We start from the raw sequence: 20395 nt of genomic DNA, 5'->3' as shown, positions 1-20395 counted from the left end.
AAAGGTGTGATAGTTGAGTTTGATCACTGTTTTCTTGATTTTGGATTCAATTTTGAAGAAGGAAGGAGAAATTGTGAGATTGGCGTAGAAGAGACGCACCAATCGAGGGTATACTGGTTCATTGAGGTGTAGGATAGATGTCCAGTGAAGGGCATCAAATTTGGCCTGTAAGTCGAAATTTTGAAGGACAGGAGGATCAATGTACCTGCCGGTGAGGATGCCCCTAGTGCCGATGTCGGCCCAGAGTTTCTTGGCTTTATCCCCAGTAAAAAATGAGTTAGGCACAACCTCAGCCGCTACAGCCTTTGCCTTTGCCTTCTTCCGAGAAGGCCCTTCTTCCTCGAGAACTTCTTCAGGAAAGTATTCAGGGTCTGCAGCTTGGGAGGAGCCTCCAATGTTGAGATTTTTGGTTTTGGGAGGCATTGTGAGAAGAAATGTGAGTGGAGAGATAGCCCTAAAATGAAGGAGAATAAGAGAAATAGAGAGAAATAGAGAGAAATAGAGAAAAATAGAGAAATAGAGAAGGATAAGGGTTTAAAAACAAGGAAATGGCCCTAGAATGGAAGAAAATAGAAGAAGGGGAGAAAAAAAGGAGAAATTTTAGGGTTTGAAGAAGAAAAATGGGTTGGTAGGAAGAAGAGAGTGAAAGGAAATGGTTTGAAGGAGGAAAAGGGGTTGTGAAAGGAGAAAAAGGAAGAGAAAGAACGAAAATGGAGGTAGTATTTTAGAAGAAGGGGAAGGAAGAGGGAAAGGGGAGAGGAGAAAATGAAAAAAAGAAGAACCGGATCCAGGGGTTTTAACGCTCCTGGACCGATTCTCGGAGCTCCGAGAAATAGTCTCGGAGTTCCGAGAACACACGCGTTTTTTTTGTTTTTCTACTGTCCGATTCTCGGAGTTCCGAGAAATTTTCTCGGAGTTCCGAGAAACGCTCCAGAGCCCTCTGTTCATTTTCTAGGAGTTCCGAGACAAAATCTCGGAGTTTCGAGAATTGAATTTTATTTTTATTTTTATTTTTATTTTTTATTTTTTTTGAATGGGAGGAGAACAGAGTTATATGTGATATTTTGAGTTGCAACTTAACCAACCATGATCCAATGCATGAACATAGATGACTTTCCGAGGGTTTTGATGATGGCGCAAGGCCAAAGTTTTAAGTATCTTAATTTAGGGTGATGGTACCGACTCCCCCTTGAAATGAAGTGGGCTATGGGTACCAATTGAGTGATTTTTAGAGTTAGGGTTGGATCATCAAAAACCATGTAGTCACAATCAAAATATGAGATATATATATACAAAGATAATTATGTCTTCTATTCATGCTTCATGTGCAAACTCTTTCATTTGATCTAGACTCCAAATGTTGAGTCCACTCCTAAGGTCACAAAATCGATCTTCATTAAGGGGTTTTGTGAAGATATCCGCCAATTGTTCATTGGTGTGGATGTACTTAATTTCAATATCCCCTTTTTGAGAATGATCTCTTAAGAAATGATGCCTTACCTCTATGTGCTTAGTCCTAGAATGTTGAATTGGATTTTTTGTCAAGTTGATGGCGCTTGTATTATCACAATGGATTGGAACATTACTAAATGCAAGATTATAGTCCATGAGAGTGTTCTTCATCCATAGGATTTGTGCACAACAAGCGCCGGCCGCAATGTATTCTGCTTCGGTTGTAGACAAGGCTACCGAGTTTTGTTTTTTGCTAAACCAGGACACTAGAGACCTTCCTAGAAATTGACAAGTGCCACTTGTGCTTTTTCTATCAATTCTACAACCGGCAAAGTCGGCATCCGAAAATCCTACTAGATTGAATTCATTCGATCGTTCATACCATAATCCTAAAGAAGGAGTTCCTTTGAGATATTTGAATATCCTCTTAACGGCACTCAAATGAGACTCTTTAGGACCCGATTGAAACCTAGCACAAATGCACACGCTAAACATTATATCCGGCCGACTAGCGGTCAAATATAATAGACTTCCTATCATTCCTCTAAACTTTTTCTCATCAACCGGTTTCCCACTTTCATCCTTTTCTAATTTGGTGGAAGTGCTCATAGGAGTTGGCTTGATTTGAGAGCTATCCATGCCAAATTTCTTAAGGAGTTCCTTAGTATACTTCTCTTGGTTGATGAAAATTCCATTTTTACATTGTTTGATTTGAAGTCCTAGGAAATAGGTAAGCTCTCCCATCATACTCATCTCAAACTCTTTTTGCATGGATTGTGCGAATTCTTCACACATCTTATCATTGGTAGCACCAAATATTGTATCATCTACATAGACTTGAACAATAAGCATATCTTTTCCTTTTCTTTTAATAAACAAGGTTTTGTCAACCGTGCCCATTTGAAAGCCACTCTCTAATAGGAAGGAGCTAAGCCTCTCATACCAAGCTCTAGGAGCTTGCTTTAGACCATACAAGGCTTTGTCCAACCTATATACGTGATTAGGGTATTTGAAATCCTCAAAACCGGGAGGTTGTTCAACATAAACTTCCTCCATAATATACCCATTTAGGAATGCACTCTTCACATCCATTTGATACAACTTAAAGTTTTTATGGGATGCAAATGCAAGTAGCATCCTTATGGCTTCCAATCTAGCAACCGGAGCAAAGGTCTCATCATAATCGATACCTTCCTCTTGGTTGTAACCTTGGGCTACCAATCTAGCTTTATTCCTTTGAATATCTCCATGCTCATCGAGTTTGTTTCTAAACACCCATTTAGTCCCAATAACCGGGTGATCACTAGGCCTAGGAACTAACCTCCATACTTGGTTTCTCTCAAATTGGTTTAGTTCCTCATTCATAGCAATCATCCAAAATTCATCCTTTTCAGCTTCTTTTATGGACTTGGGTTCTATTTGGGAGATAAAGGCCATGTTGGCACAAACATTCTTATAGTGAGATCTTGTCTTAACTCCTTGTGAGGTTTCACCTATGATTTGAGTAGAGGGGTGACTAGACATGATTCTACTATGTTTAGGAAGACTTTCTACTTCAAGTTCTTCTATAGGTTGACCTTCTAAATTATCATCCAAAATTCATCTTTGATACCAGATTTTCTAAGGGTTGGACAATGGACTCTACTTGACTAAGAGGCTCTAGAAGATTGACACCGTCATCATCTTCATTAATGACATTAGGAGGTTCAAATGACTCGTCAAATTTGACATGCACGGATTCTTCCACAATTTGAGTTCTTTTGTTATAGACTCTATAAGCTTTACTATGGGTTGAATAGCCTAAGAAGATACCTTCATCGGATTTTGAATCAAACTTATGCAAGGTGTCTTTCATGTTTAATATAAAACATTTACAACCAAAGACTTTGAAATAGCTAACTTTGGGGGGTGTTCCACTCCATAGTTCATAAGGTGTTTTGTTAAGGTGAGGTCTAATGAGCACTCTATTTAAAATATAGCAAGCCGAGTGAACGGCTTCCGCCCAAAAGTTTCTTGGAACATTGTGCTCATTTAACATAGTTCTAGCCATTTCAATAATAGATCTATTTTTCCTTTCAACTACCCCATTTTGTTGGGGAGTTCTTGGAGCCGAGAAATTGTGCTTGATTCCATTTTCATTGCAAAAGGTATCAAACTCAAAGTTCTCAAACTCGGTTCCATGATCACTTCTAATTTCATTTATGAAAACCCCTTGTTCATTTTGAATTCGCTTGCACAAGTTGACAAATTTCTTGAAGGTTTCATCTTTACTAGTTAAGAATAACACCCAAGTGAATCGAGAGTAGTCATCAACAATCACATATACATATCTACTTCCTCCTCTACTACTAGTCTTCATGGGACCAAATAGGTCCATATGAAGGAGTTGGAGTGGACAAGAGGTAGATAATACACTTATGGGTTTAAAAGAGTTTTTAGCATGTTTTCCATGAATGCAAGCACTACAAACTTTATCTCTAATGTATTTGAGTTTAGGTAACTCTCTCACAAGATTCTTAGAAGATAATCTTGAAATTAAATCCATATGAGCATGACCAAGTCTCCTATGCCATAACCAATGGTTATCATCCATGGCGGAGAGACATTGGATGTTTTGATTTTCAAGGTCTTCTAATGCTAATGAATACATATTGCCATCTCTATATGCAACAAATTCAACTTCATTATTCTTGGAATTCAAAATTTTACATCTATCTTTTTCAAAAAGAACTTTGTGACCAAGATCACATAGTTGACTAATGCTTATTAAATTAAATGAAAGACCGTCAACGAGCAAAACATGTTCAACCTTAATGTCCTTAATTTTAATGGTACCTTCACCGAGGATTTTGCTTCTTGTATCATCCCCAAAGGTGACATTTCCTTGATGACTCATGGTGACAAAGGCGAACTTGCTTACATCTCCCGTCATGTGCCTTGAGCAACCGCTATCCAAAAACCATTTGTCCTTTGAAGGTTTTCCTTTCAAGCACACCTACAAGAATCAAAGCTCATGTTGAAGTTTTAGGTACCCACTTTTTCTTGGGTCCTTCAAGGTTAGCAACATCATAAAGCTCATTCTTTTTAACCCACATAAATTTTGTTGCTTTTGATTTCTTAACATTGCATGCAAACCTTAAGTGTCCTATTCTACCACAATAGTGACAAGTGGGAATAAAGGCACTAGTGTTAGCATGGATGTAGGAGAAATTTCCTATAGCTTTATTTTTGAATGAGGCTTTTCCTTTAGAAAAGGGTTGGTAACCAAGACCATTTTTTTCTAGAGAGACAAGCTTATTTTCAAGAATTTCATCTAGTTTATTTTTGCCACATGAGAATTTTTTAAATGTCAAATCAAGTTCTTTGCATTTCAAAATAAGTTTCTCATTTTCTTCTTTTAAGCTTTTGTTTTCAAAGATTAATTTGTCTACTTCTTCATTCAAAGCTTTGTTTTCCAAAAACAAATTTTCACTTGTATTGGTTTGCAAATCGAATTCCTTTTTCATGAACCCAAAATCCCTAGTGACATTTTGTAAGGACTTTTTCATTGTTTTGTTTTTGGCGAGTTGTAAATCCAAATTTTCATGAAGTTTTTCACAAGCAAAAATTAGTTCATCATTAGAGAATTCATGAGATATATCATCAACATCATTTACCTCGGATAAGGAGATGTCTTGTGTTACATCGGCGAGTCCCATGAAGCAAAGGTCATCTTCATCCTTTCCGTTGGATTCATTTCCGGATGAAGCACTCCCTTCATCCCAAGCCGCCGCACACAAAGCCTTTTTGCCATGTCTTCTATTCTTCCTATCCTTGTCATTGTTGTTGATGAGTGGGCAATTTGGCCGTATATGACCAACCTTGTTGCACTTATAGCATCTCATCTCCTCTTTGTTTGAGGGTCTATTTCTTCCTTGGCTAGAGTTGCCTCCTTTCTTGAATTTGAGAAATTTCTTGAATCTCTTGGTGAAGAGAGCAAGATCATCTTGTGTGTCTTCTTCACTCTCTTCCTCTTCACTCTCAACTCTTGCTTTGAAAGCTATTCCTTTCCTTTTTGTATCTTCCTTTTGTTTGTTTAAGGTTTCTCTTCCTTTTAAAATCATTTCATAAGTTGTTAAGGAACCTATTAAGTCTTCTAAGCCCATTTTTGATACGTCTTTTGCTTCTTCAATGGCGGTGACCTTGGGATCCCAATCTTTAGGTAAAGATCTAAGTATTTTGGTAACTAAGTCCTTGCTAGACAATTGTTTACCTAAGGATCTCAACCCATTTGTTATGTTTGTGAACCTAGTATGCATTTCGGCAATGGTTTCATTTGGGTCCATCATGAATAGCTCATACTCTCTAAAGAGAAGATTCATCTTGGACTCTTTCACTTGATTTGTCCCTTCATGAGCTACCTCTAGCATATCCCAAATCTCCTTAGCGGTTTCAAGAGTAGAAACTCGATTGAACTCCTCGGGAGATAAGGCACAAATCAAGGCATTCATTGCTTTTGCATTGATAGTGGATTCTCTTCTTTCATTTTCATCCCATAGTTCCATATCAACACTAGGTTCATTATATCCATTTTGGATACTTCTCCAAACATCAAAATCCAAAGATTTTAAAAACACTCTCATTCTAGCTTTCCAATATGGATAGTTTGAGCCATTGAAGAAGGGAGGTCTAGTGGTGGATTGCCCCTCATTGCTATGAGAAAAGGTTGCCATTTGAATCTTTCCCTTGTAGGTTTTCAAAGAGAATTCCTATGTAAGAGCCTATGCTCTGATACCAAGTGAAATTCCACTTAGCAACCCAAGAGGGGGTGAATTGGGTTTCTTTTCAAATTTTAAGAATTTTGAAAACTTAGATTGCACTAGTTTTAGATTGAATAGGAAATCAAAAGTAGTATTCAAAGCAATAGTGAAAACTTACCACACAAGAAGAGGTGAAGAGGCAAAGAAGCTTTGACACCAAGATTTTTATAGTGGTTCGGTCTTATCTCAAGACCTACTCCACTCTTCTCAAGTTACTCTCCTTGAGGATTCCACTATCTTCTCCAAGGAACTTAAATACGGCGTTCCTTCCGCCTTGTACAAATCGAGCTCTACGCTCCAAGGGTCTTCTACGGCGCCCTTTGTGCCAAATACAAAGAAGATGAAATGAAAAAGCTTGCTTGCCTCTAGATAGGCTAATTTAAGGTAAAGCTCACTCACTCTCACAAGAACAAGATTGAACAAGTGAAGGTCCTAAGGTCTCTCAAGAATAATCTAAGGTAAATGGCACAAGAGAGAGATGGAGAGTGAAGATCTTCAAGAGAAGGAGAACAAATGACTTTTTGTGCTCTTGAAATCTTTGTAATGTCCTTGGGTAGAAAACCCAAGAGTCCCTAGGTTCATATAAATAGAGGGGACAAAAAATCACAAAATATTCGCACCCCAACGGTCGTCTCGGACTCCGGGCTCGGAGCTCCGAGCGGCTATTTTTTTTGAACCTGGAACAATTCTCGGAGTTCCGAGAATTTTCTCGGAGTTCCGAGCTCGGAGCTCCGAGAATATTCTCGGAGTTCCGAGAAGCCTACGGCCAGCAGATTTTCCTTATATTTTGCTGATTTTGATTGGGCTTTTGGAACTTTGATTTTTCAAGATAAATGGAGTGTCATGAGAGTCCAACAATGTTGAGACACCACTATGAACATTCACAAACCCATTAAATTCTATCTAGGTTGATTTTAACTCTCCTTTGTGCCATAGACCTAGACTAAACATTGAGGACCATTTACATTCTAAATTTACTTGGTCTTCAATCTTGTTGGCACCTTGTAGAGGCTTTGAGATGTCTTCACTCAACTCCATTGATGCTTGAGTTGATTTGCCATTCTTGTGCTTGAGTTCAACCTCGAGTTCAACCTTGAGTTCAACCTTGTCATGCACTCTTGAGGATGGTACACTGTGAACATTATAACTTTGCCAATGGAAATCATTAGTGTATAAAACCTTTAAAACAAATTTAGTTTGTTAATCATCAAAATAATTCAATAGGAGTACTTGTTGAACCCTTGGGCTAACACTGGTGATAAAAGGGGCGTAAATATCATTTCCCATAATGGAAGGGTAAAGACAATATCCAAGAGAATGGGGAAGAAGAATTTTTTTTTCTTCATCAGAATTTGACAATGACCACTTGGATTATAGTATCACTAGCACCAAAACCACAAGGGCCAACAATCTAGTCTGCAATGTAAAAAGTAGGAAGAGAGATGGGCAAGAGACCAAGAGTCTGTGAGCATAAGATGAAAAGGAATATCAATAAGATGATTCATAAGCAAGCAATTTGCATGTGAGTCTGAAAGCAGTATTGTCCTCTACCTTGTCAACAGGCTCATTCTGAGACACCTTGTCCAAGTCTAAGATTGGAAGATGCGTCACTAATACAAAATACAAACCTTCATATAATCTAATGATCGAGTAGGACTAGTTCCTAAAGAAACTTTGTGCCTCACACTATAGAAGTTCCACCCTCATATAAAGTGACCATGGTGTAACATATACACCTTGTCCATGTCTACGAGTGGAAGATGTGTCACTAATACAAACCTTTGTATAAGTTAAGGATTGAGTGGACTAGTTCCCAAAGAAAATTTGTGCCACGAGGTAGAAGTTCCACCCTCATATAAAGGCCATGCTGTAACATAGATTTTATAGTTTATATTCATCACCAAGGCCCCCAAGAACATCCTGACTTCAACTTTCTCAACGATAAATTTTTGTATGGCAGCAAGCCGATCAAAAAGACATTTCAACTGGTAATCAAACGCTGAAGAAGCCTTCTTCCGATTGCAGCATTCATCTCGATATGTGCCTCTAACTATTGTCAATTCATCTTGAAAATAGTTCCAAAGTTCTTACGCAATAGAGATATCAAGAACTTAAGGAAGAATCTTGAGAGAACTCATCAAATTTAGTCATAGTTCAAGTTCTTACGCAATAGAGATATCAAGAACTTGAGGAAGAATCTTGAGAGAACTAATCAAATTTACTCATGCAATAACTAGTTGATCTTTCTAGGCCAAACTACAAATTTTGGATTTTCGCCCGAGATGTATTCTTATACACTCCAAAATCTAGAGTGGAGGTCCAAGAGAGATTATTTCCATCATTAGCTTTTTCATTGTAGATTGTTAATCCTTACATTTTTCATTCATATATAGCCTAATCTCCCTCTTACTAAAATGTATGCACAATCATTGACGCTCCATGGATTATTTATCCTTATTTCATTCATTGAAACACTTAAGATCACTTACTAAAATGGATTCACTTCTTAGACGCTCCATAGATTATTAATCCTTATTTTATTCATCTAAACACCTAAAATGGATTCACTTCTTAGGATGCACTCCTTATTAAAATGTATGCACAACCTTTGTCTCAACATATCCACATAACCTTCTTTTTCTGTAACATAACAACTGACAATGATACTGTCCACGAGCATGTTGAATACTTACCTTTTAGACCTAGACCAAGATATTAAACTTCATAGTTATAGTTTTGAATGCTAACACAACCAATATATTATTATTATTATATAATAGTTATGATGGCCAATACAATAAGGGTGTAAAACATCTTCAAAAACTCTTTTGACCACAGTTTGATAAATGGAAACAACTCTGGGGCTTCTATTTCTTTATTCTACGGTACAATGAGGGGTGACAAAGTGTCAGAGACAACAATGTCACCCAAGAAGCCAAGCCCTTCCAGGCTCCAGTTTCAACTTAGGCCTTACAATCAACTTACGACTGATTATGCTGAAGAGTGGCTATACAACCCATGTGTTACAACAAATCAGCAAAATTGGATATCTTGAAGAATAGGGATCACTTAAAAACTTTTGGATCCTTTTACATCACACATAGAGCAACATATAGGGCAGTCATTGTGTCAGCTTTACACTCTTGGGAACCACAAACTTGATGTTTGATGATGGGGTCCAAAATCTGCAACCAATCGGCTGTTGACACGTGGCCCTCACAGGGACCACTGCAAAGCCAACACCTGTCCCTGCTAGGTGTGACGCCTGGACCAATCAGGGACTTCCACCTGCCTCTCCTAGGTAGGAAACCTGGTCCATACAGAGGCTACCACCTGTCCTGGACAGAGGTCTAAGTCTGCAAACACTGCAAACACTTAGAGCTGGGCTGAGGAGGTCTAAGTCTGCAAACACTTAGACTGAGAGCTAAGTCTGCAAACACTTAGAATCTTCAAGGTTTCCACTGGGGCGGGTCCTTGGTTGGAACTGATCTCCAAGCCAAATTGGACGTGCCGGAGTGCACCACTGCCGCTCTCTAAGTCTGCAAACACTTATGCTGAGAGCTAAGTCTGCAAACACTTAGAGTCTTTGAGGTGGTTTTCCACTAGGGCAGGTCCACGGTTGGAACTGATCTCCACACCAAATTGGAAGCGCCGGAGTGCACCACTGCCGCTCTCTAAGTCTGCAAACACTTAGAATCTTCAAGGTGGGTTTCCACTGGGGCGGGTCCTTGGTTGGAACTGATCTCCAAGCCATTGCGGACGTGCCGGAGTGTACCACCGCTGAGCTGCAGAGGTCTAAGTCTGCAAACACTGCAAACACTTAGAGCTGAGCTGAGGAGGTCTAAGTCTGCAAACACTTAGACTGAGAGCTAAATCTGCAAACACTTAGAATCTTCAAGGTGGTTTTCCACTGGGGCGGGTCCTTGGTTGGAACTGATCTCCACACCAAATTGGACGCGCCGGAGTGCACCACTACCGTTCTCTAAGTCTGCAAACACTTAGAGTCTTTTGGCTTCTAGCGATTGCGCCATATCCTGTCCGGCTAAGGCGCTGGACGGCCAGGCCGGGCAGGTCTTTGAGGTGGTTTTCCACTAGGGCGGGTCCATGGTTGGAACTGATCTCCACACCAAATTGGACGCGCCGGAGTGCACCACTGCCGCTCTCTAAGTTTGCAAACACTTAGGCTGAGAGCTAAGTCTGCAAACAAGAGTCTTTTGGCGTCTAGCGATTGCGCCATATCCTGTCCGGCTTAGGCGCTGGACGGCCAGGCCGGGCAGGTCTTTTTGGTGTCTAGCGATTACGCCATATCCTGTCCGGCTTAGGCGCTGGACGGCCAGGCCGGGTAGGTCTTTGAGGTGGTTTTCCACTAGGGCGGGTCCATGGTTGGAACTGATCTCCACACCAAATTGGACGCACCGGAGTGCACCACTGCCGCTCTAAGTCTGCAAACACTTAGGCTGAGAGCTAAGTCTGCAAACAAGAGTCTTTTGGCGTCTAGCGATTGCGCCATATCCTGTCCGGCTTAGGCGCTGGACGGCCAGGCCGGGCAGGTCTTTGAGGTGGTTTTCCACTAGGGCGGGTCCATGGTTGGAACTGATCTCCAAACTAAATTGGACGCGCCGGAGTGCACCACTGCCGCTCTCTAAGTCTGCAAACACTTAAGCTGAGAGCTAAGTCTGCAAACACTTAGAGTCTTTTATTGGAGGAGCTGGCATATATTAGTGACTCAAAAATGAGGGACACTGTTTAGTGACAACTCCACTTTATTTCTCTTTGAAATTTAATTCAAACGGTCAGTTCCGATCAGCATCTGCTCAAAGGCGTGATAATAGAGGATGTCTGCGGAGCTCCCGTTGTCGACCAAGATCTTCTTCATTTCCCAGTTCGCCATCAGCATGGTGATGACCAGGGCATCATCATGCGGGAGGATCAGGCCGTCGAGATCTGCATCTGAAAAGGATATCTCGTTCTCTAGCCTGGCCTTCTTGCTGCGGGTATGGACGGCGTTGACCTGCCGGGCATAAGTCCTGCGGGCTGATGAAGAGGTTCCTTCTGCGGTCGGCCCTCCTGAAATGGTACTAATAACACCATGAGGTTGAGGTTGAGGTACCTGAGGAGGGGGCTGGCCGGGGCAGGAGCTTGGATGCGGTCGTCCAGAGGTTGAGCGCCCCGGGGGCTTCTGCCTCTGTTCCTCGGCTTGTCCTTCCGCTCTCTTCTGTTGTCATTATTTTTTAAGTACCTTCCGAGGGTCCTCCTTCAAATGAAGGCACGCGTTGGTGTCATGGCCGTGGTCCTTGTGGAATCTGCAGTACTGGGACATGTTTCTTTTTCCCGACGAGGTCTGCCTCTCCGGCCACCGAATGAAATCCTCTTCCCGAATGGCTGCCAGGATCTGTGCTCTGGACGCGGTCAGCTGCGTGTAATGCTCTCTCGGGTGGGGGCTTCTCCCCTTTCGGGAAGGGCTTCTCTCCTTCTTCTGAGATTTATCATCCCTACGCTGCTTGGTAGGGTTCTTCTCCTCAGGCCTTCTCTTGTTAGCAGAGTCCAGGGCGGCGAGAGTTTCCTCCACCGAGATGTACTCCTCCGCCCCGGCCATCAGGTCTGCGAGGGACTGCGGATTGCGCCGGGCCACTGCTCGTCTGAAGTCCGTTGATCGGGCGCCGGCCAGAAGGGCATTCGTGGCCGCGGAGGGATCCAGGTTAGGAACCTGAAGGGCTTCCCTATTAAAGCGACCAACGAACACTTTCAAGGCCTCATCATCTCCCTGCCTAAGGGCCATCAGCGAAGCCGTCGTCTTCCTGGGTCTTCTGCTGCTCATAAAGTGACAGGCCAGGTCGTCCCCAAAGTCATCAAAATTGTCCACGGACCTGGGTTTGAGCCGCGAGTACCAGTCCCTCGCGGCTTCAGTCAAGGTGGTGGGGAATGCCCGGCAAAGGAATCCATCTGACGCCCCGTTGAGGAGCATTGTAGTCCTGAAAGTCTCCAAGTGGTCCACGGGGTCGGTGGTCCCGTCATACTGCGAAATTTGCGGCATCTTCCAGCCCTCGGGGGCTGCCGCGCTGAGCACTCTGTCCGAAAATGGGGGAGTGCTTGTGAAGATCCGGGAGGCAGGCCGGCCCTGCTCTCTGGCGAGCTCTTCAATCCGGTGGTCCATCTGCTGGATCCTTAGTAACATCAGGTCGTCTCTCTTTTCTGCCCGGTGGACGGGCCTCTCTCTTCTTGCTAGCGGGCTCATTGCAGAGCCGGACTGACTGGCCGGACTCCTTCGCCGGTGCCGCGATCCTTCTCCGTGCGTGGCGTCTCTCTTGCTGCCATGCCTTTGTACGGAGGGAGATCGTGACCGGTGATGTAGGCGAGGCTCGGGGCGAGGTGATCTCATCTTGTGGAGTGATGAGTCTGCTCCCGGGGCGGGGGCGTGTGCTCTCTGCGGGAGCTTCCCCTCCTCTGGGTGGGCTGAGAAGCCTCGGCTGGGTGCTGCTGGAGTGCGGGAGCCGGATTCCTGAACTGCGCAATCACAGCAGTCATTTCTTGGAAAAGGGCATGCATCTCCCTCGGGGTCGGGGTAGGGTCTGAGCGGTCCGAGCGAGTCGGACTTTGCTCCCCTACCGCCCCGACCTCTATCTGCGAGGCCAGTCGCTCGCTTCTTCCTTCGCAGGGGGCTGTAGCCCGGGTCGTCCGGGAGGTTGGCACATGCTTTCCGTTTTTTCCTACCATTGCTTGAGTGAGGTTCCGAACAGCTTTTCATTCCGGGGTCCCACGGATGGCGCCAAATCTGTTAGGTCTAAAATTGGTAACAGGTTATGGTAGGGCCGGAAGGGCTGATCTGACAAGCCACAGCTGAAGGGCTAGTGGAGTCCTGCGCTGCACAAGCACAGACAAGGATGCAAAGGGTCAGAAGACCAACCCGGAGTGGTGCTCCGGACGGGCGCTTCGACACTCAAGTCAGTATGAGCACGAGTGCAGAGCAATGTCAGAGCAGAAAGCTTAGGGTTTTTGATTTCAGATCCCTTACCTTAGCACAAGTGAAGGCTATTTATAGTGATTCTGAGCCACCTATCCAGGACAGGTGGTAGCCTCTGTATGGACCAGGTTTCATACCTAGGAGAGGCAGGTGGAAGTCCCTGATTGGTCCAGGTGTCACACCTAGCAGGGACAGGTGTTGGCTTTGCTAATTACAGAGATTCTTTACAGGCCTTCAAGCATTGGCTCTGAGGAACTGAGCAAGATCCTGTTGCGCGGCCTCTGATAGGGCAGAGCCGATCTGGACAACCCTCAGGTAGTCATCGCTGTACAAAGGGACGCATTCTTCCCTTTCAGTGCCGCTACATAGCACCGCCTCGACTGGGGTTGATCCCCTCTGAGAACCCCTACACCTCCTGGTGTAGTGAACTTCATCTTCTGATGATAGGCGGAGGGAACAGCTCGGAGGAGAGTCTAAGTGTTTGCAGACTTAGACCTCCTCAGCCCAGCTCTAAGTGTTTGCAGTGTTTGCAGACTTAGACCTCTGTAGCTCAGCGGTGGTACACTCCGGCACGTCCGCAATGGCTTGGAGACCAGTTCCGGCCAAGGACACCCAGTGAAAAACCACCTTATAAAGCCCAAGTTCTGAAGACTTGGATCCAAGCAGTGGTTCACTCCGGTCCGTCCCGAAATGGCTTGGAACCCAATTCCGGCCAGGGACCACCCGTGGAAAACCACCTGAAATCCGAGTTCAGAAAAATGGGATCTTGCATTGGTGGTTCACCTCGGTTCGCCTCTAAATGGCTGTGAGCCAACTCCCGGCCAGGAGAGTACGGGGGCCAAAAACCACCCACAATGAAATCCAAGTTCTTAAACTGGGGTTAAGGAGCCGCTTGGTTCACTCCGGTACAATACTATGGCCGGACAGGATATTTTTCCTGGTCATCTCGGGCCGACCAGAAAATGAGGTCATCTCAGGCCGACCAGAAAATGAGGTCATCTCAGGCCAACCAGAAAATGAGGTCATCACAGGCCGACCAGAAAATGAGGTCATCTCAGGCCGACCAGAAAATCTGGTCATCTGAAGAAGACAAAAGACCTGCCCGGCCTGGCCGTCCAGCGCCTTAGCCGGACAGGATATGGCGCAACCGCTAGACGCCAAAAGACCTGCCCGGCCTGGCCGTCCACAGCCTAAGCCGGACAGGATATGACGCGTTCGCTAGAAGACAAAAGTCTGCCCGGCCGAGCCGCCCAGAAGGCTTAGCCAGACAGGATATGACGCGTTCGCTAGAAGACAAAATTCTGCCCGGCCGAGCCGCCCAGAAGGCTTAGCCGGACAGGATATGACGCGTTCGCTAGAAGACAAAAGTCTGCCCGGCCGAGCCGCCCAGAAGGCTTAGACGGACTGGATATGACGCGTTCGCTAGAAGACAAAATTCTGCCCGGCCGAGCCGCCCAGAAGGGCTCGGCCGGACAGACCTCCAGTGCAAATTCTGCCCGGCCGAGCCGCCCAGAAGGGCTCGGCCGGACAGACCTCCAGTGCAACTTCTGCCCGGCCGAGCCACCCAGAAGGCTTAGACGGACAGACCTCCAGTGCAAATTCTGCCCGGCCGAGCCGCCCAGAAGGCCTAGACGGACAGACCTCCGGTGCAATTTCAGCCCTTCCAGGCCGCCCAGAAGGGCTTGGATTTATGGCAGTAAGCTTTCTTGCTTCTCCAAGCCGTCATAAATGGCTCGGAGAACCAGGGGGCAACTGATGGGGTCCAAAATCTGCAACCAATCGGCTGTTGACACGTGGCCCTCACAGGGACCACTGCAAAGCCAACACCTGTCCCTGCTAGGTGTGACACCTGGACCAATCAGGGACTTCCACCTGCCTCTCCTAGGTATGAAACCTGGTCCATACAGAGGCTACCACCTGTCCTGGACAGGTGGCTCAGAATCACTATAAATAGCCTTCACTTGTGCTAAGGTGAGGGATCTGAAATAAAAAACCCTAAGCTTTCTGCTCTGACATTGCTCTGCACTCCTGCTCATACTGACTTGAGTGTCGAAGCGCCCGTCCGGAGCACCACTCCGGGTTGGTCTTCTGACCCTTTGCATCCTTGTCTGTGCTTGTGCAGCGCAGGACTCCACTAGCCCTTCAGCTGTGGCTTGTCAGATCAGCCCTTCCGGCCCTACCATAACCTGTTACCAATTTTAGACCTAACATTTGAAAACCATTGTGGCAAGGAATTTGCTTGAGTTAGGGCAAGGAATAGACACAAGAATCATGGTTTTTCCTTCTCTATTCTTTACTTCAAATTGGAAAACACTTTTCCAGTTTTATGTGGACCTCTGGAAGAGGAAAGAAAGGCCGTACAGATCTTCTTGCAATTTTCAACCAACTCCTCAGTCCTCACACACCCAAACACTCAATTTCCGAGAACAGTCTTCAAGCACGTGCCAGCATAGATTTATGGACTGAAGCTTAGTTTCTATTTTCTTGTTTATTTCCATTATTTACATATTATTCATGCTCTAATAATTTACTGCTGCTTATTTGAATACAATTTTGTATCTTTTTACAGTAAATAAATTAATATTTATACAAAGAAAAACTTATTTCAAATATTATCTTAAAACTTCATGAAAGTATCTCTCTTCAGGTTTTCTAAGGTAGCCATGTCCTGAGGTCTCTGTCACCGTAAAAGATGTCTGTACCTGACTTCTATAGCGTCGGCTGAACCCTCTTGAAATGCACCGATTTCCAGTTCAACAAGAGCTTCAAACCTGAGATTTTGTGCAGCCTTGTATCATCTTACAAAAAACAAAATTCTTTCTTTAGCATTTGAATATTGAGCATTGGAAGGATGTTGTTACCCTGAGAAAAGCTATGATATGTGGACACGGACACAAGTGTCGCATGTCGACACGGACATAGAGTATCGGACCGTGTCGGACACGGCAAACCCCAAAATTGCAAACGGAGACACGGCTAAAATACAAAGTATATATAATCATGATTTGTAGATAAGGATTCGTGTGTCGAGTTTTGACACAGATACAAGTTATCTGACATGGAAATATCTAAAAATCTAGAAATGGTGACGAGTACATACTTATAAGATTACTAATTACTATCATAATTCGTAACAATATAAATATGGTATTCATTTAACAAACTAATAAATCTTACAATTAATCAACTATAATTTAAAATAAATATGAGATAATCAAATAATAACGCATTCATCAATTTAATCTAGTTCTCTTTCGTCTCCAATATAGAACGAGAAAGAGAGACCAATATGATACAATGAATATAGTATTGGAATAAGAGTTTGTTTAGGGTTTAAGGTTCAAGGTTTATGGGAGGGGATATAACAACAAATATTGGTTAAAGAAGACCTTATAATAAAAGAAGAGTTAATAATAAAACAGTATACTCAATAATAAAAAAGAATGTCACACTTGACACAGTAAAAAAAAGTGTTCAAACACCCACATTAAGTCAACACTTCTAGCAGTACCTTTAAAAGTGTCCAAAGGACTGTTGAAACATGTGGACATGCGTGTTGTGTCGGACACGTGTGTCGGTGATAAATTCAAAGTGTCAACCAAATCATAAGAGAAAAGTATGTGTCAAATAGTCATGGCATCACATGCACAATCAGCAGAGGATTTAATAGAAGGCAGTAGGCATCTACTGAGACAATCACTTGGATCCCCTGGCAAACCAGGTTTAACGAATAAAATTAAACTTCATTTGACCCAAAACTTTCTTAATGATTCGCGTCATTGGTACACTGTATCAAAGTTATACACAAGAAAATTGACAAGTAAAACTTAACTTTGAAAACGTAATAGTTGGTCTAAACCCGCCAATAGAATTTGCCAACAGACCATATTTCCATCTAATGATGCTCAATTGAAGATCTAAGGATCTCATAGAGAAAACTGTAGTCATTACTTTTTACACATAGTGAACAATAAAAACTAGATCAATTACGGTGGGATATTTACACTCTTGTAAAAAAAATGTAAATTACTGAAACCACGTAAAGGTGAAGCACCATAACAGTAGCAATATCAAAAAAATTGTGCGAGCAACTAAACAGAAAACTATAACTGCCTGTAAGCTGGAAGTAATCATTCCATATCACAAACTGAGGGAAGATGTGATGTGGATTGTTGGCCCAATAAGAGGCATATTTACCCATTAAGACTTTTAGGGATTTATTTCCATGTTATTTAGTTTGTAGGATTTTTATTTCCATGTTTTAGTTTTTAGGGCTTTTTTGAAGAGGGGAGAATCTGTATTCAGATCTATTCCATCATCAAAACTTCTTATCTCTAATACACAAGGCCTATATATAGGCAATGGAAATAAAATTTCATGGGAAAAAAAGCCCTAAAAACTAAAACAAGGAAACAAAAATCCTAGAAACTAAATAAGGTCGAAATAAATCCCTAAGAGTCCTAATGGGAAAATATGCCTCTTATTGGGCCTACAATCCGCATCAAGATGAAGATCAAAAATGCTAGGCACCTGAATTTGCTGAATGCCTGTGAGCTCCTTGCAGAAATCACTGAGAAGTTGATGATAGAAAGGGCGCACATATGTCTGAAAAGAAGCTACCAACTGCCCAGTGCAATCAACTACAACAGATGGGAACTCAATGATCTCTTGTGGATGGGGATTCTTCTCCTTGTCGCAAGTTGCCTCAAAGTCAATGACCACAAAATGTTGAAATTCTTGACACTGAAAATCGTACGGGTAACCTTGAGAACAAATCTTGAAAGGCATGTACTGAATTCGATTTTCTACGGGAAAATAGTACTCCCAGTTCATTGGATAGAAATGGTTTTCCAAGGTACTCCATTGGTTGTGCTGAGGCTTTTGAACATCAGGTTGAAAGGTTGACCACATATAAAAGTCTTGTTGGTATAGAGGTCTGTGATAACCTTCATTTGGAAATGCAAAGGCCTCACTTCCAAATGAGTTTTCAGTTTCAACAGCATTTTCATCATCTGGTTGATTGTAATGAAATTCCTTACCCTGTAGGCATCTAAGGGATGCCTCAGGGTTGCTTTGCATTTTCTCTGCAGATAAAAAACCAAGGTAAGAAAGAAAAATATCATGAAGTGCCAAAGAAATGAAGATAAAGTTGTGTTCATTCAATAGAAACTATTTCTAACTTTGACAAAACAGTGGTCATATAAATTGGAAAAATCTTTTTTTTTCCCTTTTTGGCAGGTTGGAATTCATTTAAGGTTCTCCAAAACAACTGATAATGATGAACTCAAAAAACCTTAATGATTGTCTAAAGATGTCTTTTAAGTGCAAATGATGTGTTAAAGTATAAAAGATTAAATGATGCCTTCTCCAACAGCTTAAGCTTTTGAAGTAACTGGTAGTTTCACATGGTATCAGAGCCAAAGATCCTGAGTTCAAACCTTCTTGATAGCAAAAATCCACATACAATGGCCAAACCCAAAAAGAGGGGCCACATGTGCCATGTTTAGGCCAACCCTAAAAACAGGGGCCATACATGAGGGGGAGTGTTAAAAGTATAAAAGATTAAATAACACCTTCTCCAACAGCTTAAGCTTTTGGAGTAACTGGTAGTTTCAAATGATGAAATATGATAGAACAGTGTTCATTAACAACGGGATTGGAAATTAGAATCCCAAGACCAGAATGCTACATGAATAACAAAACATTAGCATAGAAAACTCAAAACTGCAACAATGCATTTAAATGTGTTGTAGTTATATTACAGACTTTAAAGAGTGAGTTGACAGGTTTTCCTTGGGAAGATCTAATAGACCCGGAGTTAAGCTTATATTAATTGATCTGAAGAAGGAAAGTCAAGCATTATTAAGACTAACAATGACTGAAAAGTTGATGGTCATCCCAACTTCAGGAGAAATGACCGAGTAAAAAGAGATCGTAATATAGAGTATATACCTGTCAGCACCTCTCTCTCTCTCTCTCTCTCTCTCTCTGTACATATTGAATGGTAGTATATGTTAGTGATTTTGCATTTTCAAAATCATGTATATTACATGTTTTAGTGTTTTGGAAAATATTTTATCAAAAGCGTTTGGGAAAAAGAAAATGTTTTCTTGGAAATATTTGCTTTTACAAAAGGATGTAGAAGTGTAGTTGAAAAGATAGTTCCACATCGGATGAGAGAAAAGAAAGAGAAGGGCTTATAAAGCACTACCTTTTCTAACTCTTGTTGATTGCACATTGGGTTGAACCCATGGTTGGACCCGCGGGACGGTGCAACGCACCGTTCGCACACGCGCACGCGCGCGCGTGGCGTGGGCAATGGGCTATGGGCTATAGGGCGCATAGTGGCGCTTTTTTAGGCGCACTTTGCACTTCGCACGTACGCAACCACACCATAGATGGTTGATCTAACGATGACTGGGTTGGAGAGAGGATTTACTCAAACCAACAGTCACCTCTAGAATCGATTAGGACCATTCAATATCAATGGGTGCGATCTAACGGTCAGATTTCAAACATTCTGGAAAGGTGCCCTGTAGAGGTGTTTTTCACACTGAAAAGACACCAGATGGTCTATAAAAATGTGCAAACTTCAGTCATTTCATATAGAAATCGAATTGGCAATTCTGACTGATTTTACACTCTCTTCTACACTCCTACAAAAATCCCCAAGTATTTCTACATACTGTTTTTTCTTTTGTTTACTGTTCTAGATACTGTTTTTCTGCAGAAACAGAATCTAGAGATTTCTCTAAGGCTTGAAATTTCGGAAGGGCATTTCGGGTTTGATTCCGCTAGTGCTACGCGTCATCAAACATTAGTAGGGCTTCCCTACTAGGCTTCATTGTATCTTGGAGGCAATTCGCGGATCCCCTTTGCACACTACTAGTGGGGGCGAATCTTGTCTTATATGTTTTTTTTATAAAACAGCAAAACAATTCATTTATATAAATCAAACTAACCTATAAAATTCAAACCTTTATTGACCTAGTCACTGATCATATTAATGTAATGCATGAAATGGCAGCATGAACAAACCGGTTCCTAAAAGAATAATTGTTTAACGAATAGAAATTCGAAAAAAACAAATATGACCCACATGGGTATTTCTATTTCCTGCTTTCCACTCCACTTCTTGACAAAATCAATGCCTGATATGAGCTAAATTACAAAAATTAAAGAG

General features: G+C 42.6%; 1 pseudogene across 1 annotated transcript in view; it reads right to left on the bottom strand.

Annotated features, from left to right (window-relative positions):
* The window catches only part of LOC143884869 (uncharacterized), a 94931-nt pseudogene extending 76639 nt beyond the window's left edge, over window positions 1-18292 (bottom strand). Inside the window, exon 1 of the transcript XR_013253087.1 lies at window positions 17743-18292. The product of XR_013253087.1 is annotated as an uncharacterized LOC143884869 (transcript). The remainder of the gene's footprint in view (window positions 1-17742) is intronic.
* Window positions 18293-20395: the final 2103 nt, after the last annotated feature.

This window comes from Tasmannia lanceolata, unplaced genomic scaffold (assembly GCF_043159265.1).
Source record: "Tasmannia lanceolata isolate RefF3 unplaced genomic scaffold, GAP_Taslan_0.1 ptg000002l, whole genome shotgun sequence".
NCBI lineage: Eukaryota > Viridiplantae > Streptophyta > Magnoliopsida > Canellales > Winteraceae > Tasmannia > Tasmannia lanceolata.
Note: the sequence above shows the minus strand (reverse complement) of the source record. Positions and strands in the feature narration are given on the sequence as shown.